Source organism: Tachypleus tridentatus, chromosome 3 (genome assembly GCF_004210375.1).
Source record: "Tachypleus tridentatus isolate NWPU-2018 chromosome 3, ASM421037v1, whole genome shotgun sequence".
Taxonomy (NCBI): Eukaryota; Metazoa; Arthropoda; class Merostomata; order Xiphosura; family Limulidae; genus Tachypleus; species Tachypleus tridentatus.
In genome coordinates, this window is record NC_134827.1 from 96,761,978 (window position 1) to 96,773,936 (window position 11,959).

The 11,959-nt window shown below is 33.4% G+C and overlaps 1 protein-coding gene across 3 annotated transcripts in view; it reads right to left on the bottom strand.

Moving 5' to 3' along the window:
- LOC143247533 (protein meiotic P26-like) overlaps positions 1 to 3,242 on the bottom strand; it is a 47,064-nt gene extending 43,822 nt beyond the window's left edge. For 2 of the 3 annotated variants that reach the window (XM_076495806.1, XM_076495804.1), the window contains exon 1: positions 3,090 to 3,242. The gene's annotated coding sequence lies outside the window, so the exon portion shown is untranslated. The remainder of the gene's footprint in view (positions 1 to 3,089) is intronic. The other variant, XM_076495805.1, reaches the window with a different exon arrangement.
- Between the last annotated feature and the right edge of the window lie 8,717 nt (positions 3,243 to 11,959).

The window sequence follows — 11,959 nt, forward strand, 5'->3', positions numbered from 1 at the left end:
CAAACTTATCGACGTACATTCATATAATAGTAGTTCAATAAACTTCAGAATTTAAGTCTACAAATGTGATATGGCCTTTGACCCATGACCATAGATCTATCTTGGTAAGGTTAAATCATTTTGTAAAAATATTTTTAACATTAACTTCTAATCAACTAAATATCTATACAAATTTCAGTTAAAATCACAAGCATAGTGTAGTAGAATGTAAATATCTTGGTAAGGTTAAATCATTTTGTAAAAATATTAACATTAACTTCTAATCAACTAAATATCTATACAAATTTCAGTTAAAATCACAAGCATAGTGTAGTTGAATGTTAACAAAGATAAATAAGATAAACTCAGTTTTGATTGAATATTTGTGTGTGTATATTGTTTATTTTTTCCTTGTGCCATTTTGTAGGAATGATGGAAATTCCACATATACTATTTTGTTTACATTATTATTTAAGACTGATTTTAGCCACCCCTACATTAACTTCTTGTTTTTAAATTTTTCTTAACTTTTAACTACTGTTTCACATGGACTAAAATAGAATTCATTCTGTTAATAAAATTCCCATCACATTTTTTGACATAGAACCACAATTTTTTGTTTTTATATACCTTTGTTATCGACTTCAAAGTTTCGTAAATTTAGTTTCTTTTGTAAAATCCCTAAAGTCAGTGCAGAGTCCAAACCTTAAGTTTAAAGAAATAAAAATAAGATCTTCACAAAGCCTATTTTTGTTTTGCTGCACCTGTATATTTATGCTCTTCACAGTAGGCCTAGTTAAAAATCTAAAGTTCATTTTTGAATGCTACTGGAATTGATCAGAATATTATCCAGTTTTAAGATATGCATTACATATGATGCATTTGTTAAACCATTTTTATGGAAAAATGTATTACAAAATTCATTGTGCACTGAATAATAAAAACACTAAAAATTATAATCAATGCTGTAATGCTTGTTCAAACAATTTCAACTTTAAAATGTTGTAGGCAAACTCCTCTAGGCTGTTTGAAAAAAATGTGTGGAACAATAAAAAAAAATCTTTGTTTCAAAGCTGTGAAGCAGACAGAACTTCTGGTTCTTTGGTAATTTTCAATCTTATATTTCGAATATTTAAAAAACAATGATCTTATTTACCCTGCTGTGACAGGTCATGGGTCAAAAGCCATGTCACTGCATTTGTTGATTTGAATTCAAAATTTTATTGAACTACTATGCTATGAATTTATGTCAATAAGTCTGGTATCAAATTGTAGATTATAATTAAAAGCTTAGTATTATACACTGGTTAATTTTTTAATATAAAAGTATATATTTAAAGAACAGACCTAAATATTAATTTCTGGAAGTCATGTGGTATGCTGAATGCACCACTGGTTCAAATTAGATGGTTTTTATGTCAAACTACCAAGTATATAGTTTTGTATGAATCAGGAACTTAAATTAGCAATACTGACAAGCTAGAATACAAAATGAGATCCTCACTTTTTAATTTTGCTGAGATATGGCTTATGTATGAAATCAAACACAATGGCTCTGTTCAACTCCTTCCATTTTTGTAAACCGTCCCTTATATATACTTACTCCAATATATAACATGTAAACAACCAACAGACAGAATGTCCACCTAGTGGCTTTATCAGTTATCTGTTAGAATGCTACCCAATTCTTTCAAACCAAGATTTCAAGGAAGATGGTTGCATCTTTAGACCACTTGATATTTTATACATTTTTTTTTACCTAAATACAGCTTAGTTACTAAGCTTGATAAAGTACAGTGTAATTTTATTATATCAATATAGTAATTTATTGGTTTTGGGTTATTTAACTGTATATAAAGTTTGATATCTTCCATGTGTGAAATTTTAATAGGCTTAACAACCTATGACAAGCAGCAACCGAGCATGAAGGTTGTAGCTAGAAAAGATAATTGTTTGTTTTACTTGTTTAACATTCTACATTTTAAGAAAAATACACTTAATAACATTTCTTAGCAGTAATAATCCATCCACGTACATATATAATGTATAATTGAAATGTGACTGTATATTACAAAATACTGATCTACTAAAACATAGACAAGACAGGACCACTTTGTAAAGACTAAAGATCAGTTTTATATTATTGAATATTGTAACATGAGTACACATGACCCACATCAATGCAAATTCTGAGATTTTATCTCAGCACAACTGGTCAATATAATAAAACATGTACATGATATTATGAGACTTAAGCTATGTACACTAAACATTAGTATTTTCATGTTACAATCTGTAGACATTATAGAACAAAAAAAAAATAATCTGTACTTCCTAATTTTATATAGTGGTTATAAGGATGTTCAAATTTACAGACCCCATGTAGTTAGGGTAAAGAAAAGAACAGAAAATATAAAATCTTACTGAAAACAAACATTTGAAATGTATTTAGAGGTTTTAGAGATTACACAAATAATAGTTAAGATTTTGGGAACAAAGAATAGTTTTTTGATCGAAACTTGAAAATCACTTAAACTAGTAATGAAAGACTCAATAGTTTCACAAATATTTAGTAAAAATACTTCCTTAAAAAATCCAATGTATATCTTTCTCGCAAAAAAATACGTACACAATATTACCTTGGCTTAGTTTTATAAAGTAATGTGTACAAAATTACAAAAACTATATATATACAAGAGCGTGACAATTTCCCAATTCATTCGGCTTCAAAGCAACATGCTTCCGTTTTTCTTTCAATTTTCGTCATTATATAATGTATATAGTAAATGAAATACTATTATTGAACAAAACTTGTACTCTTGTCTTGTGGGCATATTAAAAATTACAAACAAAAATATGAAAAATGGCGAGCAGGTGACCTTCCATGTTCATACTTAGGCCTAACTAAAGAAAAGTAAACATACTACAAAAAAGTAACAGTTGTCCCTTTCCGCGTAGTCGTAGTATTAGCGGTCGTACTGAAACAGTGGAAGTTAGAACTACTACACGCACTCTATGACTGGTGTAGTAGAGTATCGCAGTTAAAACAACTACAACAAATACAATTTCACTAAACTACCTTAATTAATCATTGATAAATACTCAAATACCTTTTGTAAAACAAACCTCACGGAAGCGAAATAAATTCAATAGGTTCAACGAAACTTTGTATAGTAGTCAGTTTCCATCTAAATCCCACTACGACAGTACATCCACCATGTTCCTGTACTGGTTTGAACGGTCTATATTTTAACTCATGCGCAATTGTGTCATGCCTCTAATAAGGTTTCGGCATTAGTTGGACCAATTTTATTTCAGTATTTTCTATTTAAAATTATTTCCTGTTGTTTTTTGTTTTTTTGCAATTTATATCTGTAAATTGCTTTATGACACGCTCTTTGGTTTATTCATATATTGATTTGCACAATTATTTAAGAATAATATGTTACTTATATGTGTGATCTTAATATTTCTATTTTATTTTTGTTTTGTTTTTAATTTCGTGCGAAGCTACTCGAGGGCTATCTGCGCTAGCCGTCCCTAATTTAGCAGTGTAAGACTATAGGGAAGGCAGCTAATCATCACCACCCACCGCTAACTCTTGGGCTACTCTTTTACCAACGAATAGTGGGATTGACCATCACGTTATAACGCCCCCACGGCTGAAAGGGCGAGCATGTTTAGTGTGACGGGGAATTTCTATTTCCATTCACTCTTTAACGTAATTCTTTTGTCTATACAAGGGCCTGGCATGGCCTAGCGCGTTAAGAGCGTCCGTCGCGCCAAAACATGCTCGCCCTCCCAGCCGTGATAATGTGACGGTCAATCCCACTATTCGGGTAAAGAATTTCTATTTCCATTCACTCTTTAACGTAATTCTTTTGTCTATACAATATCTGTTGTTGTTGGTTTTTCATCGCGAAGGGCCTGACACTAATTGGTGGTTAAGATGCTCGACTCGCAATCTGAAGATCGCGGGTTTGAATTTCTGTCAGGGAACATGCTTGACCTTTCAGCATTTGGACGATATAATGTTACGATCAATCTCACTATTCATTGGTAAAAGAATATCCCAAGAATTAGCGACTAGCTCAAATAACCTTTGTGTAGTTTTGCGCAAAATTCAGATCAAAACAAATCATTTTCAGCCTGAAGCCACACAATAAACTATCTGGGCCCAATCCACGATGGAGAACTGGACCCTAGTTATTTCATACATTTTCTGATCATTCCTGCTGTTAAAGGTATTTATACTGTACTAGTGATAAAATATATTTTAAATGGGGATACGATAACTAGATAAGAAAGATAAATTTTGGTACCATGATCACAGGATATACTATGGAGATTATATATTCATAATGTGTATACTAATCCTTACTTAATCTCTAAATCAAGTTTAAGGAAACACATTTTCATTTACAGTGGCTTATTTTGGGTGAAGAACTACTCACGACAAAGAAGGAAAGTTTGATAGAAAAAGACAGCTGAATAGAAGAGATTTTTAAGCTAGAAGAAGTCCTCTTCTAAAAATAGGACTTTTGTTAATGCTTCAAAATCCATGACATTGGTGAACCAGTAAGTGCAGACTCAGGGAGAGATACTTGCATTTGGTACATCCAAACCATCTAAGTAGACAGTGCTCCTGTGGGTTGATCTCAGCAGGAAGGAAACACAGATTACTGAGGATTATCAGAGTAGAATGGCTTATGGTGAATTCAAGATCATGTGGGAAAGTGTCTATTAGACTTCTAATAGTCAGCTCTAGCTCTGATTCAGACCACTAATGACTAGTAGAAAGAAGCTTAACGTATTACTGGTGAACAATCTCTATCAATCAGAATTGTTTTCCCAGCAGGTAAAACAGTGGGTATCCGTGGGCAAAGAACGTGAACCATATTGAAATGTATCTTTCATGACTCAAAAGTTGTTCCTCGTGATCAAGATGGTAGCTCTTGATACACAGGGTTGCATAATAATGTTGTATGATGAGACACCCCGAATAGCTTGTAACCCTGAACCAGAGACTGCCTGTCTATCTAACTGATGACTTTCTGGTTAACAACTTCAATCAAGAGTTCATGAAATCAATGGTATTTGAGCGTATTATAGGTTAGGATCCTGTAAGGGAAAAGCTTTAGACAGCTGCACAGATCAAGTAGATCATGTTCCTCGTGTTAAAATGTAGATAACTCAAATGTTATGTAAGTGGGACATGTAATATCAGGAGATGAGCTGTACAAATTATTAGAACACTTGATAAAGTGTAATGAATGACAGCATGTGTATTTGGCCGTATGCATATCTAAACAAATAGATGTGTATTGTTTCCTCTGTATGTTTAAAAGCGTTATACAGAGACAGTGTTTTTAAAACAACGTAATACAATATGTGCAGTAAAACACAGTTTTGAAAAATGAAATGCAGGCAGTAAGTGTAATAGAATAAGATGCCACACATACAATGAAGCTTTGTAATTTATGTCATAACTATTACACATTTTGTAACTGGAAGAAATATTTTATAGAAAGACAATGAAGGCGTTGGCAAAATATAATGGTCAAAGGTGAGGTCAACTCGACTATATAGGAATATACCATAGTTTTAATTTCCCATTATTTCCTACTAGAACTGGACATTGATTACATAAGATCTAGTTGGATCTATGGGAAAGGTTGGACAAGAGCACACATTAAACTTGTGTATGTCTCGCTTAACCCATACCTGGTGTTGAGTTTATGGTCTTTACCACGTTTTATATCTACTTTTGATCTAACTGAACCTTTGCCCAGTTATAATTCAGTTAATATTGCATTTGATTCTCGACTTTAAGCATTTGAGGTTAAACTACAGCCATGGTCAGTCTCTCATTTTAAACTTCAACTCGACAGAATATGACTTAGTACTACTGTCTCATTTCCTGTTTCAACTAGAAGTATTGGATTCTGGATCAACCATTGAGGCTGCATAATTACTGCAAAAACAAAGTTCAATATTTCTTTTACGGTAAGGGGTCTGAAGTTACAGTGAGAAAATAAGAGTACCAGACTTATGTTTATCATTACTAAGACAATAGGTAAAGACACATTATTTGCTCACATTTACAACTTTGGAGAGCTCACCGAATTGGTTAATAAGTACGCATTGATATTTCAAAGAGCCAAATTTCTTGTGATGTCTGAGGAAGATCTTGGTGCTACTAGGATGTTTAAAGAGATTTCCAGCAACAGACAGTCAGACTCAATGCTATCTTAACTGAAGGAGATAAACACGTATATAACTCACACGTGGAAGTTCGCGCCACTGTTGATAACATCCTAGGAGATCAAAACTGAGGAGTAAGAGGACCCATTAACACTGTTCATTGTAGGTGGTGGCCTCACTTTGAGGAGACTTTGGAGTCTAATAATATGACGATTGCAGTGCATATAAGTCAGATAACTTATCCAAGAGTTTCTACCATCAATGAAGTAGCTCAACCTCAATGTCGCGGGCTGGGTGATCCGAAGGGATATACGCCATCACAGCCAGCAAATAATTGCAGAGGAGAGTCTCCAAGAAAACATCCAAGAAGGGTCTTAGGTTGGATCTCCCTAAAGAACCATGTAATGTGATCGTAAAATGATCCATATTAAAGGAAATTCTAGCACTCAAGTACCACTGACGGAAGATAACAACTGAGCAGTAAGTAAGCCTTGGTTCTTTACAACTGTGAAGAAAATTATCGAAAACCAGAGACTAAGAGCTGCTTCCCAATTGTGATACAAGGAAAAGGTTAAGTGCTTATGAACCGAAATATCTGTGGCCAAATGGAACCTGGAAAAAGCCAGATCCAATTCCAGGATGTCAACAGCTACCTATGAAAAGACGATGACGGCCCTGGAAGCTTTGCTGCTGGAGCTAAAGTGAAAAGTTGTTGTTGTTATTTGTTAATAGCACAAAGCTGAACAAAAGGCTACCTGTGCTCTGTCCATCACGGGTATAGAAACCCGGTTTTTATAGCACTATAAGTCCGCAAACATACCGCTGTGCCACTGGAGGGCTATAATGAAAAGTAAAGCCTTGACCACTCTGTGGAATGAGTGCGTATTTTAAATAATATTAAATTATTATAATTTATTTAGTATATTTAGTGCTGTGTCTTTATTGATGAGAGCTTGCTGTCTTCAACACATAAGACTGCGTCTGGAAGATAGGGCCTAACCATTTTATTGATGTTAAATATATGTATGTTTTGTGAGAGTGGGGGAGTGGGGGAGCTCTGACCCTTTCATTCACAGAAACATACAAAAAGTAGGGAGTCTACATTTCTTTCCAATAGTATGTGTCTTTTCAAGGTGTATTTATTTTTATGCTTAAAACTAGTATATATATATATATATATTGTGTGTAACATGCCACTACAAACTCATGCTCATAAGTGTGTGTGTAATATAAGTAGTTAGAATTTTCTTTTTATTGTTGTGTTGTAGTCCTGTATGTTTCTCTTTTTACAGGCCTGGCATCGCCAAGCGTGTGAAGGCGTGCGACTCGTAATCTGAGGGTCGCGGGTTCTCATCCCCGTCGCACCAAACATGCTCGCCCTTTCAGCCGTGGGGCCTTATAATGTGACAGTTAATCTCACTATTCGTTGTTAAAAGAGTAGCCCAAGAGTTGGCGGTGGGTGGTGATGACTAGCTGCCTTCCCTCTAGTCTCACACTGATAAATTAGGGACGGCTAGCGCAGATAGCCATCCAGTAGCTTTGCGCGAAATTCAAAACAAACAAACAATTCTCCTTTTTACTGTATAAAGGATTTTTGGTTTTTATCTGTTTGTTTTTAATTTCGCGCAAAGCTACACGAGAGCTATCTGCGCTAGCCGTCCCTAGTTTAGCAGTGCAAGACTCGAGAGAAGGCAGCTAGTCATCACCACCCACCGCCAACTCTTGGGCTACTATTTTACCAACGAATAGTGAGATTGACTGTCACATTATAATGCCCCCACGGCTGAAAAGGCGAGCATGTTTGGTGCGACGGAGATACAAACCCGCGAATGGTTTTTTGTTAGAGTATTTTAGTTTTTGCATAACATACATATTATTAACAAAAATGGTAATTTATCTCTATAAAATTAATATAATAATGTGCAAAATGTTAAAATTTATTTGTTGTATCTCATTGATGTTAAAATTTATTGTTTCTCTTTTATTGTGTTTAATTTGTGTTTGTCTGTCTACTCTTAAGATAAACGTAGTATTTATGTATTTCTTTATTTCCTCGTTTTCCTTTTCTTTAGCTTTAATTTGAATAAATATAAGTGTGTACTGGTGCATTGATTATTATGTTAAAGATATCTTCTGTCATTAATCTTTTTATTAGAAAGTAAATGTAAAATGCTTGATTCTGATTAGTGATATTTTTTATTGGTTTTGCTCGCGAGTAGTGATATTTTACAACACATTTTGATTCAAAAATTAAAGTTTAGAGATTTCTTTTACTTATTTTAATAATATATTTTGTTAGGTTTTAAAAAACAAGTAAATATTTAATGGTCCCTAATGGTTCAAATGTAAGTTTTTGTGCTTATAACACTGAGAGCTGAATTTTTATGTCTGCGATGAAGAAGAGAAAATGTGATACGAACACACATGGTAAGTTGCTTCAGTGATCTAGAATTTTTTCTTCTGAAATTTTTGTTGATCTCCTTTAATTATCATTTTGGCATAAAACATGTGTCCAGAACTGAAGTCGACTTGTTGTATGTTTTTATTTTTTGACCTGTATATAAGACCATATTTATGGTGTCTGAGTACATATTACTGTAACGTCGCGCATACATGTTGAAAAGATCATTGACTGTAATATACCCTGATGGCTAAATGGATGATGTCTGTATGTTGTAGCTAATGAAAGATTTGAGAAAGGAAGAGTCACAGGATGATACTGTCGACTGGACTAAAACCGAGTTTGCTTGTCGAATTCAAGCATGTTTCCTTGTTTCATTTCTGTTAGGAAATGTTTTAGTAAAAACCATATCTGTATTAACCACCATGTTTTAATTCTGCAGATTTCAATACCAAGAGACAAAGGAAGCTGTAAACATCAGTGTTGGCTGTGATCCTGTCTGCATTGGCATTGAGTGCTTTTATTTTGTTTTGAAGTTAATAACAATTAGATGCGTAATCTGAGGGTGGGGGTTCGACTCCCCGTCACATCATAAATTATCGCCCTTTCAGTCGTGGGGGTGTTATAATTTGACGGTCAACCCCACTATTCGTTGGTAAAAAGAGTAGCCCAATAGTTGACAGTGGGTGTTGATGACTAGCTGCCTTACCTCTAGTCTTACAGTTAAATTAGGGATGGTTAGCGCAAATAGCCCTCAAGTAGCTTTGCGCAGAATTCAAACCAAACCAAACAACTGAATGTGTTTTCTCAAAAACTTGACAGATCTGTTAATTAATTAACTTACCTAAGTGTAAGTATCGTTCAATTTTAAACAATTTTATAACATAAACATTAACAATTTAGGAATTATATATATTTCGTTCCCTAACACAAATATCCAAAACATTTTAGTACAATTTTGAATAATAGGAACTGCCAAAATACGAATATGTGTTTTATTGTGGTGTGCTGTAGTCAATATTTTAATGTTTTATTGTGGTGTGCTGTAGTCAATATTTTAGTGTTTTATTGTGGTGTGCTGTAGTCAATATTTTAGTGTTTTATTGTGGTTTGCTGTAGTCAATATTTTAGTGTTTTATTGTGGTGTGCTGTAGTCAATATTTTAGTGTTTTATTGTGGTGTGCTGTAGTCAATATTTTAGTGTTTTATTGTGGTGTGCTGTAGTCAATATTTTAGTGTTTTATTGTGGTGTGCTGTAGTCAATATTTTAGTGTTTTATTGTGGTGTGCTGTAGTCAATATTTTGTTTTATTGTGGTGTGCTGTAGTCAATATTTTAGTGTTTTATTGTGGTGCTGTAGTCAATATTTTAGTGTTTTATTGTGGTGTGCTGTAGTCAATATTTTAGTGTTTTATTGTGGTGTGCTGTAGTCAATATTTTAGTGTTTTATTGTGGTGTGCTGTAGTCAATATTTTAGTGTTTTATTGTGGTGTGCTGTAGTCAATATTTTAATGTTTTATTGTGGTGTGCTGTAGTCAATATTTTAGTGTTTTATTGTGGTGTGCTGTAGTCAATATTTTAGTGTTTTATTGTGGTGTGCTGTAGTCAATATTTTAGTGTTTTATTGTGGTGTGCTGTAGTCAATATTTTAGTGTTTTATTGTGGTGTGCTGTAGTCAATATTTTAGTGTTTTATTGTGGTGTGCTGTAGTCAATATTTTAATGTTTTATTGTGGTGTGCTGTAGTCAATATTTTAGTGTTTTATTGTGGTGTGCTGTAGTCAATATTTTAGTGTTTTATCAATGTGGGTGTGCTGTAGTCAATATTTTAGTGTTTTATTGTGGTGTGCTGTAGTCAATATTTTAGTGTTTTATTGTGGTGTGCTGTAGTCAATATTTTAGTGTTTTATTGTGGTGTGCTGTAGTCAATATTTTAGTGTTTTATTGTGGTGTGCTGTAGTCAATATTTTAGTGTTTTATTGTGGTGTGCTGTAGTCAATATTTTAGTGTTTTATTGTGGTGTGCTGTAGTCAATATTTTAGTGTTTTATTGTGGTGTGCTGTAGTCAATATTTTAGTGTTTTATTGTGGTGTGCTGTAGTCAATATTTTAGTGTTTTATTGTGGTGTGCTGTAGTCAATATTTTAGTGTTTTATTGTGGTGTGCTGTAGTCAATATTTTAGTGTTTTTTGTGGTTGTGGTGTGCTGTAGTCAATATTTTAGTGTTTTATTGTGGTGTGCTGTAGTCAATATTTTAGTGTTTTATTGTGGTGTGCTGTAGTCAATATTTTAGTGTTTTATTGTGGTGTGCTGTAGTCAATATTTTAGTGTTTTATTGTGGTGTGCTGTAGTCAATATTTTAGTGTTTTATTGTGGTGTGCTGTAGTCAATATTTTAGTGTTTTATTGTGGTGTGCTGTAGTCAATATTTTAGTGTTTTTATTGTGGTGTGCTGTAGTCAATATTTTAGTGTTTTTATTGTGGTGTGCTGTAGTCAATATTTTAGTGTTTTATTGTGGTGTGCTGTAGTCAATATTTTAGTGTTTTATTGTGGTGTGCTGTAGTCAATATTTTAGTGTTTTATTGTGGTGTGCTGTAGTCAATATTTTAGTGTTTTATTGTGGTGTGCTGTAGTCAATATTTTAGTGTTTTATTGTGGTGTGCTGTAGTCAATATTTTAGTGTTTTATTGTGGTGTGCTGTAGTCAATATTTTAGTGTTTTATTGTGGTGTGCTGTAGTCAATATTTTAGTGTTTTATTGTGGTGTGCTGTAGTCAATATTTTAGTGTTTTATTGTGGTGTGCTGTAGTCAATATTTTAGTGTTTTATTGTGGTGTGCTGTAGTCAATATTTTAGTGTTTTATTGTGGTGTGCCGTAGTCAATATTTTAGTGTTTTATTGTGGTGTGCTGTAGTCAATATTTTAGTGTTTTATTGTGGTGTGCTGTAGTCAATATTTTAGTGTTTTATTGTGGTGTGCTGTAGTCAATATTTTAGTGTTTTATTGTGGTGTGCTGTAGTCAATATTTTAGTGTTTTATTGTGGTGTGCTGTAGTCAATATTTTAGTGTTTTATTGTGGTGTGCTGTAGTCAATATTTTAGTGTTTTATTGTGGTGTGCTGTAGTCAATATTTTAGTGTTTTATTGTGGTGCTGCAATGTAGTCAAATATTTTAGTGTTTTATTGTGGTGTGCTGTAGTCAATATTTTAGTGTTTTATTGTGGTGTGCTGTAGTCAATATTTTAGTGTTTTAATATTTTAGTGTGTGGTGTGCTGTAGTCAATATTTTAGTGTTTTATTGTGGTGTGCTGTAGTCAATATTTTAGTGTTTTATTGTGGTGTGCTGTAGTCAATATTTTAGTGTTTTATTGTGGTGTGCT